Here is a 7563-nt window from a genome sequence, read left to right as displayed (position 1 = left end):
ATATTATCTTTGGCTCTACAAATGAAAAGCTTTGCCAAATATTTTTTAAGCTTATGCAGAGTGAATATGAAATGAGTATGATGGGGAAATTAAGTTATTTTCTTGGACTTCAAGTCAGTCAAAGAAGTGATGGAATCTTCGTCAGCCAAACTAAGTATGTTAAAGATTTATTGAAAATTTTTGGCATGACTGATTATTCACCTGCATCTACACCTATGTCTACAACAACAAAGTTGGATGAAGATAAAAAGGGCAAGAATGTAGATATTTCAAGCTATAGTGGAATGATTGGATCATTGCTTTACTTAACTGAAAGTAGATCAGACATCATGTTTGCAACATGTCTATGTGCAAGATTTCAAGCCAACCCAAAAGAATCACATTTGATGGCTGTGAAGAGAATTTTCAGATACTTGAAGGGGACTCCAAACTTGGGATTATGGTATCCTAAGGGAACTGGTTTTGAAGCTGTTGGAAACACAGATGCAGATTTTGCTGGATGCATGGTTGAAAGAAAGAGTACTAGTGGAAGCTGTCAGTTTCTAGGTCAAAGACTTGTATCCTGGTATAGCAAGAAACAACAATCTGTGTCGACTTCTACAACAAAGGCTGAATACATAGCTGCAGGAAGTTGTTGTGCTCAAGTGCTTTGGATTAGAAATCAGCTAATGGATTACGACCTAGTGATACACAAGATTCCAATCTTGTATGATAATACTAGTGCTATATCTATAGTGGTTAATCCAGTTAATCACTCTAGAATAAAGCACATTGATGTAAGGTACCATTTTATTAGAGAACATGCTACAAATGGTACCATTGAGCTTATTTTTGTTCCAACAGAAAAACAATTAGCTGAAATTTTTACTAAACCTTTGGATGAAGCAACTTACACCAGACTTGTTGGTGAAATTGGAATGCTTAATTCTTCATCTTAAGGCAAGAACTCAGCTAATATTTTGCAGCAGATTAATTTCTAGTAAATAAAAATTCATTTGATTAATTGGAAGTTAACTGAAATATGGATTATAAATATTTCAGAAATCTCTGCATATTTATTTTTTCAAAATTCAAAATTCTGCTTGGAATTTTTCAAATTCTAAGTAAACTGCCTTATTGTTGATTTACATTTTCAATATGCAAAATTAGCACAAGAAAGAATCAAAGTGTTCAAAAGTATATTGAGAATTGAGTTCTCGATAATTCTAACTGACTTATCGACAAGTCATTTTAAGAATTCTCGAGTGAGTTCTCAATAAGTCAATTTATTGACTTCTCGATAAGCTATATTATGACTTATCGATAAGTCATTGTAGAGTTCTCTATAAGTGATAATTCACAGAGTTCTCTAAAAGTATAATTTTAGACTTATAATTCTACACTAAAATAATTTAATCCAATAAATTATTTTAGTAAAATACTTTTGGCAAAATTATTCTGATTTTCTTTTGATCTATTCAAATAAAAAAATTTGGAAACAATTCTGTTCATTTTGGACAAACTGAGTATTTATTAGACATCTCGATAGGTTTATTTTTAGTTCTCTACAAGAATAAACAAAATAAATTATCGATATATTTTTCACTTTTCAAAATGACTTCTCGATAGACAAATCCCAAACGTCTATTTTTGAGTTCTCGACAAGTCATTTACTTTTACTATAAATACCCAGACATCTCGATACATATATACTTACGCCTTCGAGAACTCTAAGTGACCTAGCTTTTTCAATTCCAAACCGATTTCTCTCTCGTTTCAAATCCTTTCTCACTAATTTCTTTTACCCATTAATCCTCACAATCACAACAATGGCAGCAAACATTATTGCACCCTTCATCCCAAAGGAGACCAACTTCCTTGCATTCTTAGATGCAAATAAAGCACCTGCAGTTTTTAAAAGTTTTATCAAGTTCTTATCCGAAACCTACTTTGTTGGAGTTCTTACAGCTAACCCAGTGCTTTATCTGGAAGTATTGGGTGATTTCTGGAACACAGCTGTAGCTAGGACAGTTGTGCATGAAAATCATTCTTCAAGCCTAGTTGTTAACTGTCAAATCAAAGGACAACATGTTGAGATAACTGAAGCTGATATGAACATGGCCTTGAACATTCTAACTGACAAAGTAGTAGGGATCCCAACTCAAGATGAGTTGTATGAATTCTTGGACTTCATCAACTACTCTGAGAAGATTAACTTGGCCAGCTTGAACAAGAAAAATCTGAGAAGGGAGTGGTCTTTTCTGTTTGATTCAGTGATAAGAGCATTCACATGCAGGAAATCAGGATTTGACAACATTTCTAGTGTTGTTCAGAAGCTGGTCTACTCAATGGCTCACAACAAATAGATTAATGTAGGACATTACATTTTGGAGGAACTGAGCACCAGGATCATCATGCCATTCACTTCAAGAGGTAAATAAATTTTTCTTCCTAGATTCATTATGTCTGCTTTAAATCATAAAGTAAATGACATACATATGCTTGAAGGTGTAGATATGTCACTAATAGGCAACTGTAAGCAAGTGTCCAAAATTCTATTTGGATCACTTACTACTAAAAATATGGTACATGTGGGTCTTAAGTTAACACCTTACATGATTGAAATATTTAAGACCTATTCTTACCCTATGTCTGACATGAGAACCAATATAGTTCAAACTAGTGCAACAATGGTTTCTGATCCTGTGGAAGCACAAACACAGGCATACCCACAGGAACCTACCCATGTTGAGCCTACTTCTTCAAAACCAATAGCAGCTAGAAAACCAACCACTTCATCCTCTTAAAAGGGTGAAGTGAGTAAAAAGAAGAGAAATGAGACAACCCTTACTGTGTTAAATGAGAGTGGTGAGGAATAAACACCAACTGAGTTACCCTTGGTCAGAAAACCAAAGAAGGCTAAGCAAACTGAGTTGACCACTCTAGACACCTCTGCATCCTCTCAAAATGATGTAGTTGTAAACAAGGAACTTGAACAGAATCTAGGGGCATCCTCTCAACAGGATGTCTCTACTGAAAAGAGCATTCTCTCAAATGCACCCTGTAAAGAGTCTGAACAACCATCACTTGATCAAATACAAGTGTATGGAAGGAGAAACAAGAATGACATACATAAGGAGAGCACATCCCTTGAAGCTCCCTCATCCATTCAGGGGGAGCTTCCAACACTCACTACTGACCAAAAACTCTTAATCTCTCACATTTCTTCTTCACATACAGCACTTGAATCCATTCCTCAAGTGCAAACTCAATCAAGTGACTTGGTTCAAGAAACTTTGCTCACCACCCAGACACCTCATTTAGATGGTGAGAGGCTACTAGCTGGGGTAGACCTTGATGACACCATCAAAACCATGGGGGATTCATCAATTTTTACTGATGCCCCCATGGAGGTCATAAATGCACCTTCATGTGCAAATCAGTCTTCACAGACTACAAGGTTTGAGGGTAGTACTCCTAAGGGGGAGCTATCTAAATTCTCTCCAATTCAATTGGAGGTTCCTGTTTTAGAAACAACTCCCCTCAAAATCCTAGCAGAAATTGTATTAGAAATTAATGCTAGGAGTACAATTTCCAATGATCCTGTTATGGAGGAGGCAATTATATCACATTCATGTGACAGTGCTTTGCAAGAAGCATAAGGGTTTGAGACTGGTGCACATGACAGTAACCCAGTCAAATCCCCTCCAATTCAATTGGAGGTTCCCACCACAAGTGGAGAACAACAACTTGTCATAAACACAGAGAAATCTGTGAGTCAAACTATGACTCCTGTCACAGGTGGTTCCGATCCTTCTCAACAACCTTCTACCTCTCAAACTCAACAAACCCATCTAGTCTCTAACTGGCTACAAGAAGCTGCAACTCAACCTACTCTTGAAGATTTCAAGGTTGATCAACTAGCAGGACTTGCACAGATCTCTCAACAACTCCTCACATCAGATATGTCCAATCAGGACTATCAAGGAATAATGTTATCTTATCAAACTCATGTGGAGGATCAACATACCAAAATAGTAGATGAAGCTGGTAAAGATGCAAACTGTGATGCCTGGTTGGATAAGGAGTTCAAGATAGAGATGGACACACTCTTGGCACAGTTTAGAGAAGAGTATCTCACCATCCTGGGAAGCAATTCCAGATGCTTGTCTCCACAGGAAGTCTGTGATGCAGTAAATGAAGTGACCAAAGCTCAAATCAAGGCCTTTCACAATTTTGGGAAGGCCCATCACTGTCATCTTAACTGGCTATCAAGACAAAATCATGGGAATGGTGAGAAGAAAGATGGATGAGATAATCCCCTCACAGGTGGAGATCAAGAATCAATTTAAAACCTTTTCAGAACAAATGCCAAGGTATGATCTAAGTGGGGTGGACAAGAGTGTCACACAGCTGAATGAATCCTTTATAGCCCTGCACAAGGTAGTTCGAGATCATATAACAAATTCTAATGACACAAGGTGGAAGTTGGATCAAATGCACAATGGAAGATACACTCATTCCCCTTGGGTTATTGATGAAATACAGAAGCATGTGTAAGCTTTATTTGGACCATCCATCTACCTCAACATTTTCTTCAAGCTTCTCTACTCAAGATATTCAAGACCTCAAGGCACATGTTGCTTCTCTAGAGACCTCAAATGCCTCCCTCAATGCACAAGTTCAGGCTTTGACTTCTCTAGTAAAGAGTCAACAATCTGATATCAGAACCCTAGTGGACTCTCACAAACATCTCCAAATGCAGAATTCTGTTGCTTTGGGGGCCATTATGGGGAAGCTCAACATACCACTGCCCTCACTACCTGAAGAAATTAGGCTAGAATTACCAACTCCCCTACTCATGCCTGTCACCAAGACTAAGGAGGAGATTGAGTCTAGGATTCAACAATCCAGGGATGCTAAGTCTAAATCTAAAGAGCCTATTCAGGTTGGTCAAAGTTCTTCACATGCTCAAATCTTTCATGATGTTGGAAAAGAAAGACTTCTCAAGGCTGCAGAAGGGCCAAATATAGACCACTAATTAAGTGAACTTCTTGCAATACTCAGAATGTCTCTTCAAAACAACTACATGACCTACAAGAAAGCTTTGTCCAAGAACATCAACTTCATTAGGGCAGTAGTTGTGAAAATTGATAATTTCTTGGAGAAAAGAATTTTTGTGAATATCAATGATGGTGGTGTAGTCAGTTGTCTTCAGGTGTCTCTTCCAAATCTTAAAATCTTAAGAGCATCTGAACTGGATGTAATGATTGAAAGAGTAAATCCAGTTATTCAAGAGGACACCCAACTACTAAAGGAGCTCAAAAATGCACAGATAACAGCTTTTCCTGAAGCCTATCTATATCCAAACAAAAGGGTAGTCTACATCTGTCCAACAACCAAGCAATGCAAACATCTCCTTGTTCCTAAAAACTGTGTCAGATAAAACATGAGGTTGATCATGACTTTGCAGTCTGATCTAAAGTACAAAAGGAGCAAGAAGCATGAGGATGTGGAGATGATAAAAATCTTGGACATATATCTAATGAATTCTGGCACCATGTTGCCACCAACTCAATTCAATTTAAAGAAGGATGATGATGATGATGAGCAGAAGCCAAGTGATCAACCTCCTTTTGGCTCAAATCCAAATCAATTTTCTAGAGCAACCAGTGACAAGGAAAAAAAGCAAGATGAGAAGAAGGGAAATGACAAAAAGAGAGGAGAAGAAAGAAAAAGGAAGATTGATTACAACCACAACAACAACAAACCCTAAAAATCCAAATTAATCAAGCTCAACCTTCAAAGACAATAAACTCATACACTGAACCATCTCTCACCTCAAAGCCAAAATTTCTATACAATACAACTGCAAATTCACTTCTCAAAATCCCAATCACTACCACTAAAACCAGTTTGAAGAAAATCACAAACCTACCTTCATATAAACCTCCAATCAAGACACACTTTAAATCTGTTGGAAGATAAGAAAAGCAACTGCCAGTTACTGAGAGATCTTTATGGAACTGCTATGATTAAACTGACTTTCTTTCACTAAATTGGTGCTTCACAGATGAAGAATATTTTCAACAGCTGGCTGAAGAAATAGTCAGAGTCTGGGTTGTATTATATACATAAGTCAGAATTTATTATGATGATGGTTCTTTCACTCTACTTGGCAACAATCTAATGGACACACTTTCAACCACAGAGTTTAAAAAAGCGATCAGTCTAATGAAGGATAAGGATACTATTATAAGGTTCTGAAAAGCTGTGTATTGTGTATGGGTGAAAGAAAGAGATGAGAAAATTGCAAAGGCAAAAGCTGAGAAGGAAGAAAGAAATAGGAAATATGCCGAAGAACTGGCAAGAATTGAGAAAAGATCAAATGAGCTGAAAGTTAAAGGGTTGAGTAGACTCTCCAAAGATGGACATTTTCTGAATATCAAGGTTGGCAGATTCTCCAGGTTTAGGGCTGGTTATTTAAATGGCTATTCATTAGATGACTGGCTAAAACTTGTGGAAGCTTTAAGAGGGACTGAATATTAGAAGAAATGGAAGTGTTAGTTACTCTTAAAGATCTCATTCGAAAGGAGCCAGACCATGAATATTTCATGTAATGAATGTTCTTGCTAAAACTTCAATGACCATTTAATGTCAAATGTTATATTTCTATCAATTTGTATGTAAAGTCTAAATTGTTCATTGTAGCTTGGGGTTAGTCTTGTTAACAGGCATGAATTTGTGATAAGCAATCTTCTCACAAATTGGGGGAGATTGTTGTGCAAGACATGCCTGTACTATAACAAGACTAAGTCAATTTAACAATCCTAAGTAAGTTGTATTGTAATCTAAATTTGCATTTTTTATTGTAACATTTAAGTCTGTAAAAATGAAAATAGATTAGTCTGGAGTATTTTTCTGTAAATAGTTTCAAGTCTAAGAATAAGCTTTGGAAGAAGATCATGAAGATCATGCCTCAGAGAAAGTGTGAAAAAGTTTGGATTTGAATAAATCTGTTTTGTAAAAAATATTCTAAGTCAGGAAGTCTACAAGTCACAGATTATTTGTTATAGAGAAGTCATTCGAGAACTCCAGAATGACTTATCGAGAAGTCAAGGAAAGCTTATAGAAAAGTCATTCGAGAACTCCAAAATGACTTATCGAGAAGTCAAGGAAAGCTTATCGAGAAGTCTCAGAGATATCGACATGCCAAATTGAAGACATGTAGAAATGAAGACCTCGATGAGTCAAAGTTACTCGAGAACTCGAAGATCTCGATAAGTCAAGATTACACTCGAGAACTAAGAGACCTCGAACAGTCTAATAGCATTCGAGAACTCAGAGACCTCGAATAAGTCAAAGCTACTCGAGAACTCAAAGATCTCTATAAGTCAAGAATTATGAGAACTGTGAGACCTCGATAAGCCTTTATACTTATCGAGATGTCAGTTTTCTAACAGCCAACTAGAGATCTCTAATGAAACTCAAATACAGAATACAATCAAGTTAAATATCCAAGATTTTCAATCAACAAACGATCCAATCAGTTGGATTGACAAGTCTACAAAAAGCAGGAGTGCA

The sequence above is a fragment of the Apium graveolens genome, chromosome 5, assembly GCF_009905375.1.
Source record: "Apium graveolens cultivar Ventura chromosome 5, ASM990537v1, whole genome shotgun sequence".
Classification (NCBI taxonomy): Eukaryota; Viridiplantae; Streptophyta; class Magnoliopsida; order Apiales; family Apiaceae; genus Apium; species Apium graveolens.
The sequence above is the reverse complement of the archived record's forward strand: the minus strand, read 5'-3'. Positions refer to the sequence as shown.